The sequence below is a fragment of the Cornus florida genome, unplaced genomic scaffold (genome assembly GCF_030987335.1).
Source record: "Cornus florida cultivar Cherokee Brave unplaced genomic scaffold, ASM3098733v1 CherokeeBrave_3.0.0_Hap2_Chr10, whole genome shotgun sequence".
Classification (NCBI taxonomy): domain Eukaryota; kingdom Viridiplantae; phylum Streptophyta; class Magnoliopsida; order Cornales; family Cornaceae; genus Cornus; species Cornus florida.
In genome coordinates this window covers 70,249,999-70,272,876 of record NW_026775580.1, presented here as the reverse complement: position 1 = coordinate 70,272,876, position 22,878 = coordinate 70,249,999, and the positions used below count along the sequence as shown (strand labels likewise).

Below are 22,878 nucleotides of genomic sequence, written 5' to 3'. Positions count from 1 at the left end.
ACATCTTCGAGAACTCTGACTGTTCCATTGTGCAACTTCAAACGGATCTTTCCTATCCCCCTTGTTTGACAGGCATGATCATTGCCCATGAAATCGTCAAAGCAAACTCTACAGCTTCATCATCACTGCTAACAATTTTGGCGGCAATCTTCTTGTCATCCCTGTTTTTCAATTTAAGACAATCCTTCTTCCAATACCCTTTATTATGATAAAAGGCACATTCATCTTTGGCAAGATTTTTCCTGCCCGAAGTTGATGCTCCTCTTGATCTGGATTGAGATCTTCCACGGCTACCAAACTTTTTCTGATCTGTTCTACTATGTACAGTTAGAGCTTCAACTGTTGAGTCTCTATTAACCTCCTTATCCTTCTTGCGAAGCCCATTATTCATGAGGGTATTAGAGACATCAACATATTTAATTTCTTCTTTTCCATACAGTAGTGTCGTAATCAAATGTTCATACAAATCAGGCAGAGAGTTCAACAATAATAATGCTTTATCTTCATCATCAATTTTAACATCCAAATTTTGCAAATCAGCAAGAATTTTGTTAAAATTATCCAGATACTTGGACATAGACATACCTTCTTTATAATCAAACCGGAAGAGCTTTATCTTCAAATAGAGCCGATTTTCAATGCTCTGTCATATACTTCTCCTCCAGTTGCGTCCAAAGCTTGTTTGCTGAAACTTCATGCATGAAAGGATATTTCTGATCCTTTCCGAGATAAAGCCGAATTTGACCACAAGCCTTACGATTGATCTTTTTCCAATCTTCTTCCTTCATTTCTTCTAGTCTCTCCTTCCCCAGAGCAATGTCTAACTCTTGTTGAGTCAGAACATCCATAACTTTGCATTGCCACATGCTGAAGTTGTTGCGCCCATCAAATTTTTCAATATCAAATTTTGCGGTTGCCATCTTCTTTTTCAACGATCACGATCACCCAAAAGAACCGAACCGTGGTGCTCTGACACCAATTTGTTGTGCCGAAGCATGGGCCCAACAAATAAATAATGGTGGTTGTGATCACACACACAAGAAGAATGCACTCACAAAATAATAAATAGGAGAAAACACACACACAAAAGGAAGACAAAGATTTACGTGGTTCGGTAATGTGCCTACATCCACGGGAGCTCAAGATCAATGTACTAATATCAAAACCCAAAGGGTTACAAAAGGCTCACAAATGAGAAAATAAATACTATTTTCTCCAAACTCTCTTTGCTCACTCAAACTCTCTCTTCTTCTTCGAATCGATCCTCACTTGAATGCTCTTGGATGATTTTCGAATGATTTGAAACTATGAGACATAAGGGCTATTTATAGCCAACAAATCTTCCTTTGCAGATGTAAGAGATGATGTAAGCAAAGAAAGGAACAGACTTGTCAATTGAAGAAACCTTAAGGTCATTTCTTTATTTAGGTCATAACTCTTATAAGTAACTGACACAACTCATTGATTAAACCAAGACCCATCATTGACCAATTGTATTTATCTCACATTAGTATACCCACATACACATACATAGGTCTATTTCTACATATTTTATAATTGTTTCATAAGATAAACCTGGAACAAAGTCTATAAAAATAATAATAATAATAATACCAATTAAATTCCACCAAGTAGAAGCATAATCAATATTATACACATTTGACTCGTTTTCACGTGAGAATTACTATTTTAATATTAGCTCAAGAAAATTCCATTTTATTCTTATCTTTCAAAGAATAAAATGTATTTTGAAATTATTAGAATCCAATGGAAGGAGGCTCGGACTCTACACCTCAAGGTCCCGATGGAATGTTCCAAGTAATGTGCAATATGGCCGAAGCTATGCAGAAACTTGCGCGGATAGCTCCACATCCCCCTCAAACTATGATAGCACAAAGAAAACTCCGAAAAATGAAGCTGCCAGTATTTAAGGGAGAACCTGACCCCATGGTGGCCAAAGAATGACTTTGGCAAATTAAAAAGAGATTAGATGCTCTAGGCATACCAGAGGACTTAAGAGTTCTTGTTACTAGCTATCAACTAGAGGGTCGGGCAGATAGATGGTGGGAGATGGTGAAGAGGGCTTGTGGAGAAGCAGTCATGGCGTGGAAGGTTTTCGAAGAGGTTTTTCTTTTAAAGTACTTTCCAGCAGTAGTACGCTACGCTAAGGTTAGGGAATTTATTGATCTTACACAGATGGAGAAGACAATGACCCAGTATGAGGCCAAGTTTGAGGAATTATAACGTTTCGCTCGACACATCAAAATCATCTGCGGTAAAGTGTCGAGCGAAACTTGTATGAGGCCAAGTTTGAGGAATTAAGGTTCGATCGATCGAACTTCCTCCAGCGAGAAAAAGTTAAAGTCCAGCTCATTTATTCCATCCTTCATCCAATTATTGGAGAATATGCCTTGCACGACCACAGCTCATTATGGGGTGTATTTGACCTACCTATATAAGGAATATGATACACTTTTTGAGGGAGAATCTTGTCACACATTGAAAATCATCTTGGAGGCTATTCTTGGAGAGGAAGAAGGGAGGAAGCTAGAGCAACCATTGGAGGAGATCTTCACCAACAAGGAGCAGCCATGGAGTTAGCCCTTGAGGGTTGGATCATCCCTACCATAAGTGGCTAGACATCCTCTTGGGGCTAGAGTTAGCCCCAAACATGCTTTTTATACTCTAATCTTGTGTATTATTGAGGGATTAATGTTGTATGATACATCTTGATATTCATGTATACATAAATCTTGATTATTTCATGGTTTGTATGGTTTAATGCTTCCAATTGACTATTCTATTCTATCCATGTGTCTATGTATGCTAGAGTAGGATATTCATGTGCTTATCTCTAGATTTAGTGTTTTTGATGCATGTCTATGTGTATTGATGCTACAGATCTAGAGATTATCAAGATGATATGCTTAATGAATGCTATTTTGGTTCATTTGATGGTTTATGCCTATTCTTGATGGTTTGTGCCTCTCCCCTAGTCTAGATAGCTTTATTTTCATGCTAGTAGTGTAGATTTAGTGTAGTGGTAGTGTAATGTTAGATGGGAGGACAATCTACTCTTGATGTTTGATGTTCCATGCTTGTGAGTCCAAATGGCATATTCTTTTAATATTGTGTTGTATGTGGATTGTGAGCTTAATGGAGGATTAATGACTTGTTTTGATCTATTGTGCTATCCCCATGTTGTCTAGACAATATATGCTTTATTGTTTAGATATATTGTGCTCTTCACATGATGTTTAGACAATACTTGCTTGATTTGTCATCCTTGCCAATTGAATCAACCTAATGCACACACACCCTTATCATATTGCAACACATCCATTACCCTCAATTGATCACTTGTTAGTAGTATAGAAAAGTATTGCTTGGTGGTGATCTCTACACCCCAAGACTTCTCTCTCTCTTGTTTACTTCATATTATTTTATTTAGTTGAATTCGATCTAGCTTAATCAATCAACCAATCAATTGTGTAATCACTCGACCTACTAACCCTAATTACCATAGTTTCACAATTCGATACACCATCAAATCCCTTGGGACGATCCCTACTCGCCCTATCTATATTTTATATAGAGAAAGGTAGTAGTGGTTTTTTTTATAAATGTAAAACTTGGCCACCTCCTAAATTCACAACTCTTCAAGCTTTGTTGGTTGTGGCGACTCCATCAAGGAAACCAACAACAAGTTTTTGGCGTCGTTGCCGGGGATGTTAAATTGGCAACGTCGAATTGTGAAATTCAATTAGGATTAGTACTCTTTTGATCGTGTCTTTACTTTCTTTTTATTTTCTATTTTTAATTGCTTATTAAGTTTGTTCTTCATTGACTAGGTGCATTGAGCAAGGAGCTAGCAAAGTAATTCCAAGCTAAGGAGCAAAGCAAAGAAAAGGAAAAATGCTTAAAATGAAAAATTGCTAAGCTAAGCTTTTAATTTTGGAGTTGAAGTGCTAAAGGACTATTGTGAAACCTTCTTACTCAATCTCCTTAGATAAATTGGGGGCCCACGTGGAGGCATTTATTTGAAATACATTGCATTTGAAAATTATGGTTGTGAAGTTTAATTGCATTGTTGAGAAAGTTGCTTATTCGTGTTGCATTGTGCATGCATGGTCGTCGTTCATTGAGACCTACTCTTGTCCCTCTTGATTTGCATTTAAAATCCACTATTAGGAATCCAAGGGGAAGAGGAAGTTCACATAGAACCAATCTACCAATGGACGCTCTCAATAATGATCATGTTGAAGACCTTGGTCACATAGACCAACAAGACATCCTTCATCCTAATGTGCAAAATGATAATATGCAAGTTCCATTAGGCATGCCTAGGCCATACATTCATCAATCTCCTCAACAACAAGGCCAAATTCCAATGGGAATTCCAAGGCCAATGTATGCACCACAACCCCCCATCATTAATCAAGCTCAATATAACCAAGGTGCCCATGTTGCACCTCAAGTTGCTAATCCACCACTCGCATTGAGAGATCACTATGTGCCTAATGAGTATAATGCACCCACATGCATTCAATTGCCACCATTTAGAGCACACCATTATGAGATTAAAGCACAAACTATCCAAATGCTACCTAACTTTCATGGACTTCCTAGTGAAGAACCTTACAAGCATGCCTAGGCCATACATTCATCAATCTCCTTAACAACAAGGCCAAATTCCAATGGGAATTCCAAGGCCAATGTATGCACCACAACCCCCCATCATTAATCAAGCTCAATATAACCAAGGTGCCCATGTTGCACCTCAAGTTGCTAATCCACCACTCGCATTGAGAGATCACTATGTGCCTAATGAGTATAATGCACCCACATGCATTCAATTGCCACCATTTAGAGCACACCATTATGAGATTAAAGCACAAACTATCCAAATGCTACCTAACTTTCATGGACTTCCTAGTGAAGAACCTTACAAGCATTTGGATGAGTTTCTTAAAGTTTGTTCTACCGTTCGATACACGGACATGCCGGAAGAAGTTTTAAGGCTGAAACTTTTTCCATTCACCCTTAAAGATAAGGCGAAGTATTGGTTTAACAACCTTAGGCCTTTTTCTATAACTTCTTGGGCAGAAATGCAATAAGAATTTTTGAAAAAGTACTATCCGATTTCTAAGACCAATGCTATGAGAACCGCCATTAGAGAATTCACACATGGGGAAGGAGAAACTTTCCACGAGGCATGGGAACGCTTCAATGAATTGCTTAGGAAGTGTCCTCACCATGACATGCCTAAATGGCAATTGGTCCAATTCTTCTTTGAAAGCTTATCGGACAATTATAAAGGCATGGTTGATCCTTCAATGGGAGGTTCTTATATAGATCGGCAAGAGGAAGACGTGTGGCGCCTTTATGAGAGCATGAGTGAAAACTCTTTGCATAGAACATTGTCATCTAGGAATGGTAGAAATTCTCAAGGTAGGAAGGGTGTTAGCTTGCATCAAGTTGACCACTCAAATGATATAACCACCGAGATGAAGTCTTTATCTCAAAAGTTTGATCAATTGATCAATCAAAACTTGGCGAATCAAGTGTCTTCCTTTCCTAACCATTCTCCTAGAGCTCAAAATGAATCATGTATGACTTGTTCTAGTATTCTTCATTCTACTTCTAATTGTCCTCATGGACAAATTCAAAATGAACCCATTGAGCAAGTTAATGCAACATTTGTGAACCAAGGAAACAATCCTTATGGTAACCATTACAATCCCGGTTGGAGGAATCATCCTAATTTTTCTTGAAAAAACCAAGGGGAGGGCTTAAACTCTTCCCAAGGCGGTTTTCAAGGGAAATACATTCCACTTCCACTTCAAAACCAAGGATCCCAAGGTTCAAGACCATATAACTCACAAGGAAATCAATTTGTTAATTCTCATTTTCCTAACCAATCATATTCTCAAGGAAATTCTAGAGGTTCCGCTTTTGAGGAAAAGGTTTTAAATGCTTTGGGCACTCTAGAGCAAATACTCAATTGTTGCATTCTCATTCTCAATCAATTGCCAAGCTAGAAACCCAAGTAGGGTAAATAGCTGAAACACTTAATGCTAGAGAGAAGGGAAAGATGCACATGAATGCCCCAATCAAACAACAATGTGTTGTAGAAACCAAATCCTCATTGGAAGGGCATAATGTTGAGCATGTCAATGCGGTAACAACCTTGAGAAGTGGTAGGGTAGTAGACAATCAAGTTAGAATGCCTAATGAAGAGAGTGAACCGGTACAACCTCAAGTTGTCACCCGTCCCGTTCCACACATTATTCCTCCTTCATTGCATGTGCATGATCTTGAGAATGAGAAGCCCTCAAATTGTGAGTTGAAAGATGATTTCCAAAGAGATTCATTAAAAACAGTGTTGAAAAATGTGTTTGAGAAAAGTTCTTTGAAAAATGTTATTCATGATTCTTCTTTGAAAAGTGATTTGAAATCCAATGAATTGAACAAGTCCAATGCTGAAAATTCTTTGAAAGAAAATGCTGAAAGAGTTTTTGAAAAAGCTCCATTTTCGAACGCCTTGAAAGGGTCCATTTCAAAAGAAAGGCAAAAGACCAAGAACAATGAGATAATGGATATGTTTAGGCAAGTCACAGTCAATCTTCCACTTTTGGATGCAATTAAGCAAATTCCGGCTTATGCCAAATTCTTGAAGGACTTATGCATCCAAAAGCGGAAGAACAAGAGCCAAACATCAAAGAAAGTGGTCTTAACCGAACAAGTGAGTTCTATTCTACAACACAACACTTTGCCAAAGTTTAAGGACCCCGGTGCACCTACAACATCTTGTGTCATTGGTGAACATGTCATCAACCGGGCACTTCTTGACTTAGGGGCTAGTGTTAACCTTCTTCCGTATTCGGTTTATGTCAAATTGGGCCTAAGTGAATTGAAACTGACGTCGGTGGTTTTACAACTTGCCGACCGATCCATTAAGAAGCCTAGGGGGATAATTGAGGATGTGTTGATTAAGATTGATAAGTTCTTCTTCCCGGTTGACTTTATCGTCATTGACAAGGAACCGGTGCCCAATCCAAAGAACCAAATTCCGGTTATCCTTGGCCGTCCTTTCTTGGCAACCTCAAATGCCAACATAAATTATAGGACGGGGATAATGAAGATTTCTTTTGGGCACATGAGAGTGAAGTTGAACATCTTTAACCCCACACCCAATCCATTTGACAGAAAGAGGTTAATGTGGTAGAGGAATATCATGATCTTGCTTGTGAAATGAATAAGCTTTTGTGTATGAACAATGTTTCAAAGCCTTTATCTTCATCTTCAGCATTGCATGCAAGAAAAGTGATTTCGAACTCTTGTTGTGAAAGGGCGCAGAAGCCCAAGGAAAGTTTTGACAAGGAACTCAAGACGTCTTTTGAGTTTACCCCAACAAGTTCTTCTAAGAACCATTTGTTGGGAGTGACTCGAAACATCTCTCATCCCAAAAATGAGGGGATGCATTGCAAGATCTTTGATCCGGGCTGAAAGAGCCCAAGGTCTTGCTAGAGACGTTAAAGACTAGCACCGAAACTCGTAGGATGTCAAAACCCTATTCCTCCCTCATTTTTATCTTGCATTTTAATTCTTGCGAAGTCTAGATACTATTTTTATGGTTCATATACATTGGAAGGAACTGAGTAAGGGATTGCATGAGCATTCAAGTCATTTTGAGCATTTAGGCATAATTTCGATCGAACCAAGTTTTGGTTCGATCGATCGAAAATTGGTTCGATCGATCCAACTAAGGACTCGATCGATCTAGCTCTCATTTTGCACCCAACACTTAGAAAAATTTTGGACCTGCATCCAAATTCCAAAATGCATGCTCTCGGGATCTCCAAATTTTCAAAAGTTCGATCGATCGTAAACCATTTCGATCGATCGAACTATCTTTCGATCGATCCAACGTGTGGTTCGATCGATCATGAGTCCCAACACTTAGAAAAATTTTGGCCTTGCATCCAAATTCCAAAATGCATGCTCTCGGAACTTTTCAAAATTTTTCATGTTCGATCGATCGAATTCCAAGTTCGATCGATCCAAGGTTCCAGCACGTGTCAACTTTTGAGCCCTTAAACTTGTACATTCTTTATCCTCTTCGATCGATCAAAATATTTCTTCGATCGATCGAAATTTGCATCTCATTAATTTAATTTCCTTTGATATTTTTCAAAATTCAAAAAAATCCAAAATTTCAAAAAAATGCCATTAAGAGTGGAGACCTAAGTTCGATCGATCGAACTCCATCTTTGATCGATCAAACTCTGCATATCGTGTTTTTAAAATATAACCGAGTTGGATCGATCACTTTGGATCGATCCAACTTCAAAAGCAAACCGAACCCTAGTCTCCCTCTTCTCTCAATCTCATCCTAATCCGGCAAAAACCCAATTCCTAATCATCTTCCCCATCTCCGACGAGCAAATTCCGGCCAACTCAAGTCTTATTTTCCCCGCGGCTTCACACCTTTCTCTTATCTCATCTCTCTCGGTTTAGAGGTAAACCGAATGCAATTTTCTTGATTCCAAGCTTAAATTGATGCATGTTATTGATTTTCTATGTTGAATCATGTTATAAATGTGTAAATCGTCCATTATTGAAGCTTGAATTTCCTGTTACATGATATACATATACATATCCATTCGGCCGAACCAAATTGGGGATTGTGATGTGAATTGTGGCATTTGGGGAGTGTTTGGGTGTTGAGGATTGGATGTTTGGTGTGTAGATGGGCCCACAAACATGTTTGTGTGGGCCCTGTGCTCTAGATCTCACAGATCTGTGACTTTTCAGATTCGGCATTCGTACAGTTCGATCGATCGAACTTGTGCTTCGATCGATTGAAGTAGTGAACTTCATTTCACTATCTTCGATCGATCCAACCTGTGCATTTTCATGCTTCGATCGATCCAAGTGTTGGATTGATCCAATTCACTTCGATCGATCCAACTTTTGAACATTTTTCACTTCGATCGATCGAAAATTTTTGGTGATCGATCGAACTTAAAGTTCGATCGATCGAACTTTCAAAGATCACACATACACACTCCATTCATCTCATGTTGTCTTCATGCTATCTTTATATGCACAATGCCTGTGATATTCCACATTGGATGCATTTCATACCTACATTGCTTAGCATGATTCACATTTCATCATCATCATAGATTCATGTCATCCGTATTTTGTCTATCATATTTGACATACATGTTTCTATTATGCACTTAAATTCTTATATATTTGGCACTGACTTATATATTAAAATTTTCTTGTCTTTTTACAGATCATGCCTCCGCGGTTCAAGACAATAACTAAGCGATCTTCGGGGCCACAGCGACCCCGCAGACATATACGGCCCAGGATAGAGATGGTTGCAGAGCCATCTCATGCTCAGGAGGAGCCCGCACAGGCTACTCCCCCTCAGTCCCCATCCCACGAGGCTGAGGAGGGAGCTGACCACATGCCATCTATATCCCAGGCTCCTCCAGCTTTCACACCATCACCTTCTCCTGCGCGCCATCAGGCAGATGCAGCCGCCATGCCATCACCGCAGCCACCTCTACCGGCTCAGCGCCGTGACCAGTTGCTGCCGAGATATGCAGCCATGACCGTGGCTCAGGAGTCGTACTTCGATACTGAGTACTTCTCCGAGTCTATCCTGACCCGGTCTAGCTATCACGATATCATGCAGCGGGGCCTCTCAGCCATCCTTGCCCTAGTCACCGGCCATGTATACCCGCGACTGGTGCGGCTATTCTTTCAGCATCTCTGGCCCTCGCCACGATCTACCACAGAGATGATCACTACAGTGGACGGCCACGAGATTGTCATCACAGTTAACACTCTGGCCCGTGCTTGCCGGTGCCCACACCGGTGTCCACCTGAGCTTGCAGAGACATACCCGAGGCTGCATAGGCCTTCATTTTCTGACATGGCTATCTCTTTGACAGGCCATCATGCCGGTGGTCAGACATTCGCCACCAGGACCTTCTTGCCTGACGACCTCTGGTTCATCGACACAGTTCTCTTCCAGAACATTTACATGGCGGGCCATAAGATCCAGAGGCGTCATGACTACTTGACAACTCTTTACGCTTTTTACACAGGCTGCTGGGTATCTATCCCAGCCCTCATCTGGAGCGTGATGAGGTTGCTGTATGATTCTTTCATTTCCAGGAAGGACCCTAAGCGGTCCAAGGTCCTGCCCTTCGGACACCTCATCACGCAGATCCTTCTTGACCAGCACTACAGAGTGCCCCTAGATGAGGAGCCCCTTGCACGGTCCAGCTTCTATGGGAGGAGTGACTGGAAAAAGAGCTACAATGCTCTTATTCGGAGTCTTCAGGAGCCAGCTGTAGAGGCAGCAGCTGAACTAGAGGAGGAGGAGGCAGCCCAGGCACAGCCGGCACCTCCAGCAGCAGCAGATATCGCAGCGGACGACGCACCAGTCGGTCCGGCTGCCGATCGCATGGACATTGACCTGGAGCGACCTGCGGAGGAGTATGCCGATGCTGCAGATGATGCTGATGCCGATAATACCAGTGATCGAGCCGCTGCTCAGGAACGAGTTCGGGAGTCTTCTTCAGAGGCATCTCTGCCTGAGTCTCCAGTTCCCACTCCCAGATTCGGAGCACGCTTGCAGACACTGGAGGAGGACGTAGCAGCCATGCGAGCCGACATCACTGCCCACCGAGCTGAGTTCACCTCTTTCAGGGCGGATGTCATGGCTTGCTTTGCCGATCTCTCTAGCCGACTCCCTGCACCTGCACCTCCAGCCACTGCAGATCTTCACGATCAGGCCTCCTGAGACTCCACTTCCAGTTGTTCTATGCTTTCATTTCTTTTATTCTGGATCTGTATTATACTGTCACTGTTACTGTATTATACTTTGCGGCCGGTCTGTCGGCTTTATTATTTTATTGATGTACCTGCACTTTATATTCTCTATATATTGCTTTTTGATTATGGATGTCTCTTAGTATCTCATATTTGTATGTTTGACTCCATCAGGTACACCACAGTGACTTCAGTGAGAGAGTGCTGCCCAATTTTTCAGGACCACCCTTACACCTCTCTCTATTCTCTATTCTCTATCTTTTATCCCATTTTACACTTGCATGTCCACTGTGCACTGATTATCCTATCTTGTTATCTAATGAGTTTATCCGAGTGCAAACTTTTCAGGACCACAGTTTATCCCAAGTTTGGGGGGGCCATGCCACCCACTTTGGATACTTCTATCCCGATCATTCATGTCTAAAGCACTGGTATACTCTTTCCTTTGTTCTCTTCACACATTGAGGACAATGTGCAGTTTAAGTTTGGGGGTATTGGTGTATGTTTCAGTGTTGCTTTAAAATTCAAATTTTGAGCATGTTTTGTGTATTTGAGGGATATTTCTATACTTGGTCCATTTCTAGCTATGATTTTGATCTTTTGAGGACTATATTGCTTAAAATTTAAAAATTACTTGACTTGAGAGTCCAATACTCCTTGTATGCCTTTTGAATGCCATTTAGGAGTAAATTTTTCAAAAATTAATATCATGCTTGCACTTGTGGTCCACATCATCCTGAATTTGTGATTGTTTTGAGATTCATTCTAGAATTCTACACTAGCACCGGTGCACACTAGCATTCATTTGTGGGGTACATGCTTTGTTGATTATTGAATTGGTTATATCCCAATTGGGCTAGTAGTGCATTGAAAGCTTTCATTCTTGATAAAGGTGGATAACAACCCCTTTTCATTGAGTAGCCGGGATTCTTGCCTCATTAAGCAGTGAACTTCTTGCGCCGAAAGGTGGAGGGCCCAAACTCTAGGTTAATAATTGAAAAAAAAAAAAAAAAAAAAAGTTGCAAAAGCAATAAAAGTGAGAACTTCTCCCAAAAGGCGAGAAGTGGAAAATGATTAGTGGTTATTGTCTTGATTTGTAGCCTAGTTGATTTGAGTTTGTAAGTCCGTTGGGGTGTCTTAACACCTAATGCCCTAAAGCCATCTGGTTTGGGAGTCATTGACCTAAAGCTCGCTACATGAATCTTCTAGAAAGCTTAAGAGATCAACACATTGCACAATATTTCCATCTTTGATCCTCAATAAAAAAAAAAATAATAAAAAAAAAGAGTGAAAAGAATAAGCGCACCTAGAACAAAAAAGCTTTATTAAAAGGTCCACTCTCTTATCTTGATACTCGGTACTAGATTTGTATGCTAGTTTGAGGGTAAGGATGTGATTACTTCTCTAGTTGGCTAAGATAGCAACACACTTGATGCCGGACCTCTCACATGGATTCTAGACTTGTTTCGATTTTCATGATCATTTTCTTGATGTGTGGAGGACCATACTTGCTTGCTTGATATTGAAATTTTGGGAGATTGCTTAGAAACGGTTGAAAAATTGCATACTTGAGGTAGTTTTCTCCCAATGCTTGTTTGCAATATTGGTGCCTCTTTTGAAAGAATGAGCCTAATGTTTGTGGGTACCATTTCTGGAAACCCTCACGAGACTTTACTCGTCCACTAGGGGTAACCTAGGGGTTTAAAAGGCTTGTTGCATATGCTAAATGCAATCGTGTTCCCTACGAAAATGGTGTTATCATTTTACTTGCTTTCCAGTTTATACTTGTATAGTTGTTTATTTCATTCCTTTACTTCTTAGTTCATTGCTAGGGACTAGCAATATTTAAGTTTGGGGGTGTGATGAGCACTGAAAAGTGCGCATTTAAACCCGTTAAGCTTAAGCATTCTAGTATCTCTATCTATCTTACTTTGCCGTTTTAGACTTATTACGTGTTATTTATATTTTCAGGCACTAATCCCAAAAATTAGCTAACTCAGCCAAATAAGAGCTTAATTGAAGCAATCCTGAGATAAACCAAAGGAGGGAGCAAAGTGGAGAAAGAAAAGAGCAAAAAGGAATTAAAGTTGTGCAGCTAAAAAGTTCAATCGATCCAACTTAGAGTTTGATCGATCGAACATTTATGATCGATCACAGTACTTCTCGATAGATCCAACCTTGGCCTTTGCTGAAATTCAAAGTTCGATCGATCCAACATCACCTTCGATCGATCGAACCCTATTTTGTCCTATTCAAATGATTGATCTTATCCACAACTGTACGCCTACCAACCACTTTTGTCCTTTTCCCCATAAATATCTTCGAAATATCTTAGCCTTGAAGGAGTCAGACCACTTCGATAGATCCAAGATGCAGTTCGATCGATCGAACCCATTTTCGATCGATCCAAGTTAAGGTTCGATCGATCGAACTTGCTCCAGCGAGAAAAAGTTAAAGTCCAGCTCATTTATTCCGTCTTTCATCCAATCATTGGAGAATATGCCTTGCACGACCACAGCTCATTATGGGGTGTATTTGACCTACCTATATAAGGAATATGATACACTTTTTGAGGGAGAATCTTGTCACACATTGAAAATCATCTTGGAGGCTATTCTTGGAGAGGAAGAAGGGAGGAAGCTAGAGCAACCATTGGAAGAGATCTTCACCAACAAGGAGCAGCCATGGAGTTAGCCCTTGAGGGTTGGATCATCCCTACCATGAGTGGCTAGACATCCTCTTGGGGCTAGAGTTAGCCCCAAACATGCTTTTTATACTCTAATCTTGTGTATTATTGAGGGATTAGTGTTGTATGATACATCTTGATATTCATGTATACATAAATTTTGATTATTTCATGGTTTGTATGGTTTAATGCTTCCAATTGACTATTCTATTATATCCATATGTCTATGTATGCTAGAGTAGGATATTCATGTGCTTATCTCTAGATTTAGTGTTTTTGATGCATGTCTATGTGTATTGATGCTATAGATCTAAAGATTATCAAGATGATATGCTTAATGAATGCTATTTTGGTTCATTTGATGGTTTATGCCTATTCTTGATGGTTTGTGCCTCTCCCCTAGTCTAGATAGCTTTATTTTCATGCTAGTAGTGTAGATTTAGTGTAGTGGTAGTGTAATGTTAGATAGGAGGACAATCTACTCTTGATGTTTGATGTTCCATGCTTGTGAGTCCAAATGGCATATTCCTCTAATATTGTGTTGTATGTGGATTGTGAGCTTAATAAAGGATTAATGACTTGTTTTGATCTATTGTGCTATCCCTATGTTGTCTAGACAATATATGCTCTATTGTTTAGATATATTGTGCTCTTCACATGATGTTTAGACAATACTTGCTTGATTTTTCATCCTTGCCAATTGAATCAACCTAATGCACACACACCTTTATCATATTGCAACACATCCATTACCCTCAATTGATCACTTGTTAGTAGTATAGAAAAGTATTGCTTGGTGGTGATCTCTACACCCCAAGACCTCTCTCTCTCTTGTTTACTTCATATTATTTTATTTAGTTGAATTCGATCTAGCTTAATCAATCAACCAATCAATTGTGTGATCACTCGACCTACTAACCCTAATTACCATAGTTTCACAATTCAATATACCATCAAATCCCTTGGGACGATCCCTACTCGCCCTATCTATATTTTATATAGAGAAAGGTAGTAGTGGTTTTTTTTATAAATGTAAAACTTGGCCACCTCCTAAATTCACAACTCTTCAAGCTTTGTTGGTTGTGGCGACTCCATTAAGGAAACCAACAACAATTGAGACCACGAACATTCCATATAATGATTCGTAGCTTCGTTAAAAACCAGTTGAGATTAACTCCCTTCCCCCCCTTCTTCAAACTCCTACTCTTAGTCCTGCCCCTTTCCATCACCACACCTTTGTTTTTGTCGTAATTGACATCAGAGATGAGATTCTTAATCTCATGAATCCCTTTCCAAGACAATATGGATTTCATGTTTATAACTTCATTAGTGACTGCTATCTCAGTTCTAGTCACAATTGATTGAAGAAGAGATAAAGTCTGAGCATTATTACCTTTTGTAAAAACTCCCAGTAACTCACTAGTAGTTCCAATGTTATCAACCACCCAATTCCTCCCCAAGTTAGTAACCTCATCATCAGCTCTCACCGCTGCCAAATGTTCCACCACTGAAATGTTAGAGTCATCCTTCAACTAAGGTTGAAGCTCAGTAACCTGTTAGATGGATCCCAAGTCTTTAGCCACCTCCTCTTCAGTCTTCCTGTCAAACTCAAAAACAGAATCTGAATCTGTAACATAATCATCTAATCCAACACTGCTCCCAACCTTATTCTCCTCATCCGTTGCAGATGGCATACAATTAAAACCTTTCAATGCAACATTCAAATGTAACTCTTTGAATAGAGCCGCAGCCTTATCATTAGACAGCTTAAATTGTAAATCTCTTCCCAGACAGATTGTTGCTCCTTCATACAAATCATCTATACTACCAACCGGAACCAGCAGCCCAGGAGGATCAATCTTACAGTTTTCCTTACCATTTTTCCCATCTTATGATCAAAGTTCAAGAGTGTTCGCCCATCCTTCTTCTCCATAACATCAACAACATCCCTCATCGCCTCACAAGAAAGGGTAGAAGAAGAGGGTGGATCAGTAGAGGGGCTATTGAGATCTGAAGGCATACCTGAACTGTTAGTCACCCACTTCTGCTTTTCTTTTCTTAACCATCGAACTCCAGGAAAATGGCTTTGAGACAGAAATCTAGTACTTCCTTTCAATTATGGAATAGCAGAGCGGGATGTAGAAGAAAAGCCAGCGCAACACTGAGAATGATGAAACCTCTTGACAACAGGTCTTGCACCAACCTCTGCAACAGAGAGATTCATCCATCTTCTCTTTTCCGGCGAGTTCCAGACAGTTCCGGAAGATCTACTTAAGTGTGGATTGTGCGAAGTGCTTATAACATGAGAGTGAGGTGAGCTGGGCTTTGAATTAAGAGAAGAGATGGGCCCCCGCTTGGGCTTAACTATAAAAGAGCTGGATTTCTCGTTTGGGACTGAAATTGATAGATGGTTGCTGGGTCCCCAATTAACGGCCCTTTTAATTTTCTAAGCACTATTAGTTAGCCCATTAAATAAAAGAGGCCCAGAACGTGCATCTGGCCCATCAATGGCTATTTCGTGAGTGGCTCCATTAATGCCACGATTATTACCACGTGGTTGGTTATTTTTGAAACGGCTAAACCGAGACGGTGGGCACTGATCTAGGACTTGATTAGCACGGTTCCTGGGTCTACTTTTTTTACTCGCTTTAGGCACGTGGGCAAGCAATCGGCTATTTTCTTTGAAGCCCTGATGGAACTGTAATTTCGGCGACCCCCTCTGATGATCGTTGCAGCACGCGGGAAGTAAGAATTCTCCCCACCTGTATAGTGGGACTTTAGGAAGATACGAGGTGTGACTTCCTTAATCAAGTTGACCTTAAAGGCAACTCTGTGATCCTCAACAAAGACGTACTCCGGCATCTTTTTTTCGGCGGAAACGTAGAGAAGGATTCTCTCTCCATTCACTGAATCATCCGCCTCAACACCTTGAAAACCACCATATAGATTACCGATTGCTTCAAACAACTTTTGACACCACAAATGAAGGTGCAAGCCAAATAATAACACCCTCCTTATACTGCGATCTTTCACTGCAGAGCATCCAACCGCGAAATGCCATATGTCGATGGATAACACAGCCTCCCCCCACCTCTTTTTTCCTTCATCCAACACCCTTAAAGCCTCTTGCTCGGACAGGAACCTGAACAGAAAAAGATCATCGGGAAGGGAATAAACTTTTACGCCATTTGAGACCTTCCAAGCTCTCGTAGCCCACGCCTCAATCCCTTCAATACACCCCACATCTTTGTCAAAACGACCAACTAGACATGACCGCAAAACAGATTCACGATCCTTGGTGCTTTGATGATCAACCCTAAAGACCGAATCACCATCTATAGAACATCTTTTGATTTCACCATGGAAGTTAAGACGAGGTAAGGTCGCGACACTGAGATAGGAATGAAGCATGACAAAAATCCTTGCCAAAAAGCCAAAATCCAGAAGCACAAAGCATAAATGATGACGATAGACACCGCAAAAAAAGAAGGGAAAGAAGAGAGAAAAGTCAAACATTAGTCAAACACTTGAAAGAAGGTATTCCATTCTAAATTTTAAATTGGTCTAACCAAACTCTAGAATGGTTATTATCATTCTATTCCTACACATTTCATATTTACAACCAAACAATAGAATGAGAATGACCATTCCATTCCCATTCTCATTCCATTCACACTTGCATTCCATTCCATTCGCACTTGCATTCTATTCCATTCCTATACACCAAATGTAGCATTACATATACACACAGATTCTGAGTCATATACACACACACACACACACACACACACATATATATATATATATATCCATATGTGGAAATGTTTCTTCATATTAATTTTAAGTGTAGAATAGTTTATTTTATTTATTTAATTATTTAATTTTATTGTAATCTTTTTGTTGGCTTTGGAATTTAGGTTCGCTGTTGACAAGCAATTCCTGGCTGCACCGGTGAAATCGGCGGTCGACAAGATTCAACTTATTCCAGAGTTCTTGAAGGTAAATTTATTTCTAAATACGCGATGCTTTTATAAAGTAAAAGGGTTTAGACAATTTGTACTAATTTTATGTTTAATTAGTTTGCCTCCATGACTTCATTTTGCACCACAGCAATTATGAAGTAATGTATATATATTTTTATTAATTTATATATATATACACATAATTTTGAGAATACTGCAGTTATTTATGTTTTTTAAAAAAATTCTCAAGATATTAGGGGCAATGGTTTGTGCGCAAAAGGTTTAAAATATGCGCACAACAACGTAAATGAAATATCTTTATGCTGAAGTTATCTCTCAAAATCCTAATTGCTGCATCATTATTACTTCCATTGTCAAACGTAACTGTTGATACTTTATTTTCAATGCCCCAATCAATTAGACATTAAAAAAAAGTATTAGCTATGATAACACCAGTACAAGGAGGTGGCACATCACAACAATTTAAGATCCTCTTCTGTAACTTCCATTCAGAATCAATAAAGTGTCATGTAAGACACACATACCCAATCTACTAACCAGACTTCCAGAAATCACATGTGATACTAAACTTGTTAACACTTTTAAATGTTGTTTTTAACCCTTTTCTTTTCATCTCATAAACTGCCATACAATCATTATTTGCAGTTGTATATAATATCTTTTGATAATGAGGGGTGGCAGCATTCATGAATCGGTTAATAATTTCATGATCCATCATGTTAAATGAATATTCATGTACTAATATCATGCGGGCAACAGCTTCTCTAACCTTTGCATGATCATACTTGAAATTCGCTTCCAACGACTCTTTTTCCTACACTTCGAACATTTTGTTTTTTATCAACGAGATGACGTCGTGCACACTTGTTCAAGTGCCTAAGATTGTAAGACCCCCTGCCTTAGTAGCGAGCTTGGCCTTACAAAACTTGCATTGTGCCTTTTTAGTGCCATCTTTATCTGTTACTACCTCAAATTCATTCCAGACAGAGATGTTTTCTTTCTTTTATTTGTTTAAAATGAATTTTCTTCGCTAACAATAACATCAATGACTTCATTAACCACATCATCAATTGGTCTTTTGCCATTTTCATTTTTAGTATCCATTTCTATACTCTCTTGATCTAACATAGCTGTATATGAAGAAAAAAGTAAAAATAAAGTAAAGTTAAAGCCAAAACAAAAAAAAATTAAAAATATATTATTTTGGTGATATTCTACGATTAATTGTATCACATAACTGCTGTTTGTCTTCTTATTTTGCCAAAATGGTTTATTATAAATTTATCCATGTACAAATATGCAAGGCAAAACAATAACAGAGATCCATTGAGTGACAAGAGAGATGTAAATAGGGTATTATACAAAGAACAAATAAAAATAAATAAAAGGGGAAATATTCAACCGTGAAATCAGTAAAAAGATTTATAACTAAAATCACTTCAACACATAACTTCTGATTTATTTTCTCTAAGTGATGTAGTACTTATCGTTGTGATAGCAGATGACGACGGCGGGACAGCGTCATAGACAACGGCGGGATAGCGGCACAGACGATGATATTGTGTTAGAGTGTGTTCCTGCAATATTCTACAACTTGCCCAGGCTAATCTTTGTATTCAGATGTAATTCTTCTATATTTGTCAAGGAAAAAGAAAAAAAGCTTGGACCATATTTTGGTATTTGTATTTAGGGTTTAATGCGTTTAGGTTTAAGTTTTAACATGTAAACTTCTACATAAATTATTTATTAAAGAAATTTATAATAATTACTAGTATTTTTTTGTTTTTTTTCTTCCCCCGATGCTGAGGTTAATTTATATAAATAAGTAGTAGCTACAAAGTTTACAAAGGCTAAGCATTAATAATGGGCAAGTCCATGTACCATGGGCAGGCCCAACCTCAGAGAAGAAACAATAATAGGGCTTAACAAGGCCCAGCCTAACCCAGCAGACTAAAGGCATTGCTAGTCTAGTAAAGGAAACCTAGATTAATCCTGTCTAAGGTAAACACAGTCCGGTATAACGAAGGCGAGGGTGTGAACCCTAATGCTTCTTTTGGATACACAGGGGAGAAAAGAAAAGAAAGGAAATGATTATAAGAGAAAAGAAAAAAAAAAGGAAATGAAATGATAGCTATAATTTATATTTATGTTTGGATAGATGGAAGAGAAAAGAAACGAATTGACAATATTGTTGTTTGGATAACACAAAGGAGAGAAAGAAGGGAAAGGATAATAATGAAATTACCAACTTACCCTTTTTGATAGGCTAGTAGGGCAAAATCATTTCAGCCTTTCATCACCTCCATCTCTGATCCTCTCTCTTTCTCCAACTGCATATTGGCATATCATTTCACATATGTATATATTATCGTAAAACTCATTGGACTCTCTCCTTTATGTGTTACTACGCTCTGAAACCCTAGATCTCCATCATCTGAAATCGAACGACAGCTCACAGAGATCACTTCTACCAAACAGAATCGAAGGCAAGTTGTTGAATTCAAAGTCTTTGACTTTTCTGTATTTACCATATAGTGAATTCAAAGTTAATAGAACTGCGCAACTCTTTCTCTCTCTCTGCAACTATGTATATATATATATATATATATATATATATCAGCCTCCCCAATAGCCTCCATCTCCTTTTCAGCCTCCCTCCCTCCCTCTCTCTGCAACTGTATATCAAAACCCATATCCGCATATGATTTCAGATTGTTAAAAAAATCAAAACCTATATCAATCAGTTTCTATCACCTGCTGCTGCAGCCGTTCACAAAGCTTCAGCTGGTTGTCTCTCAACTCTCTTGCCCCTATTGTAATTTGCTCAATTTCTTTCCAAATCCATCCAAATATTCTCAAAAGTGGGAGGATTTGATTTCACTGTGTAAGAGGGATTTGGAGGGATAGGTTATCCCTCAAAATCCTTTCCAATCCTTTCTTTTCTCTTCAATTCTCTCCATCCAAACACATTAAATACTATCATTCGCTTTCTTTTCTCTCCAAATCCTTCTAAATCCCTCGATCCAAATGAGGCATAACTCGTGCAATCTGGTGGCTCTGGTGGGGGTCGTATGAACGATAGCAACTCCCAATCAAGCTTCAGTCTTTTTGCAAGGGGAGAGTCTTTCACAGTTGTAGATAGCAATTTCTATCGAACCAAGTCGGTGATTTGTCTGAAAATCGCAATCTGTGAGGATCTATGATTTTTGAAGATTCGATTGTTGTGCTCGTGCCAAATCTTGTTGATGGTGGTGGATAGAACGAGCTTATTCATAGATGATCTCAAATCTCTTCTTGATTAGTGAATCGTGGCCCATTCAACAAAATCGCTCCACATCAAGAGCGCTATGTGGAATCTGCACTTATTTTGGAAAGAGATCCAAATTGGGTGGGTGAAAGAGCAAGCAAAGAACAGATGAAATAACCATGTTGCAGAGGAGACAGACTCTGGATCCTGTGAATGACCTTATACGGCTTCGATCAAGGGTGGGTAGCATAGAGAAAATTTGCATCTTGGGATAGAGAGTGGATTCCATATCAAGTGGTGCCAGGGCTTTGGGATGTTGTCTCTCTCGAGCAATCCAACTGTGTGACTAAGCCAAAAGGATCCCGTCGGTGATGGCAACCAAACAGAGGTGTCGGCTGTAGTGCTCGGTGGAGGGGTGTTTGTTGGGATTTTGTTCCTGGGGGATTTTGGATATTTTTGTCCAAAAGCCTTTACAGCCTCCTATGTGCGGTAGAGATTCACATGGCTCGGTAGGGTTTTTAAAAAATAGAACCGGAATCGTGAGCAATGGAACCGAACCGTCATTCACGGTTCAGTTCCATATAACCGTTAACCAAGCTGACTTTTTCAAAATTATTTTAATTTCCCTTAAAACAAAATACAATAGCAATAACAAAAATAAAAACATAAATAAATACACATGATTATCAATATAATAGATCCCATGATAAAACTTCTGTTACTCTATTAGAATTACAAAAAAGTTAAAAAATTGAATCAACAATTCAATATCATTCACTGATAGTTGACATGAAATTATGATATTCCATTCTTATTACAAAAAAGTGAATCAACATTCAACATCATAGTGATAGTCTGCTTCAAGTGCTAACCAAGTAATAATGATAGTGTGCTACCAAATGCTAACCAAGTAACTAGTGACTCAGTGAGGACATTCTGCTGTATCATGCATGGCTGCATGCTGCTGCCAAGTGCCAAATGCTAACCAGCTGCTACATTCTCATCTGCAAAAGGCAAAGACAACTGCTATAAATATTTCAATAAAAGCAAAATACTTTAAAACTAAATTTTATATAAAATTAATGGTACCAAATTCAATTGCTTCAATTTCAGCCATAGTTTCTTCCATTTGAATTGGACCGGTGAAGAACGTAACCAATCTTGTCCGCAAATTAAGCATTCCATAAATTTGAGACTAAGAGAACTACGAAATCAATCAAGAACACGATCTCCAGTACTAAATGCGGACTCGGAAGCAACAGTAGAGACGGGAATGGCTAAAACAACCTTTGCAACTTAAGAAAGAACTTTATACCTCACACTATTCATTTTCCACCAATTCAAAATATCAAAGTTTGAACTATTCTTTTCACGAGATTCCTCCAAATATTTGTCCACTTCAGTTTTGTCTCTCTCACCACCTTCTTATTCCATATGTTTTTCAAACTCTGATAGTGAGAATACATCATTTGTATCACCCGGTTGGTCAATCGCTATAGTATTAATCTCAACATTTACAATTTGAAATGATGATGAATTAGCTAACTCAACCTTTTCAAATTCATCAAAAAGACGTTTTAGGATATCTACTATCATTTTTATCAGCACATTTACCTTGGTTGGATCATGAATTTTGGAGAAAGAAAACCTTAAATATTTTAATTTACAACGAGGATCTAACACATTTGTAATGAATAGCATTACATTCAACTTTTCAAATGTTTCTCCAATACTTATCAAACTTAATCTTCATTTTTCTAGTCATGACACATATACAAGGATCCAAACTTTTGGACCATTCAACCAAGCTCGCTTCAATGCCACAAATTTCACGAAAGAACAAATTAGAAGTGACATACAATGAACCAGACAAATGCACTGTGGCATTATAGAATTATTGCAATATTTGAGTAAAAAAACGAGCATCATCCCAATCCTTAGCCATAGGAATTCCATCATTACTAGTAAATTCAAATTTGAATTGCTCTTCATATGCTAGCCTTTCAAATTGTAATTGCTTCAAGCTGCTTCCACTTTGCTCCTTTCTTCCATCCATCTTGAGTTAGCTTCTTTTAAGCTCTTATTTGGCTGAATTAGCTTAT

At 38.9% G+C, this 22,878-nt stretch overlaps 1 non-coding gene across 1 annotated transcript; it reads right to left on the bottom strand.

The window, feature by feature from the left end:
- Positions 1–5,154: 5,154 nt before the first annotated feature.
- On the bottom strand, positions 5,155–5,263 carry LOC132280604 (small nucleolar RNA R71). The gene has a single exon (XR_009471617.1). It is a non-coding gene; the product is annotated as a small nucleolar RNA R71 (small nucleolar RNA).
- Positions 5,264–22,878: the final 17,615 nt, after the last annotated feature.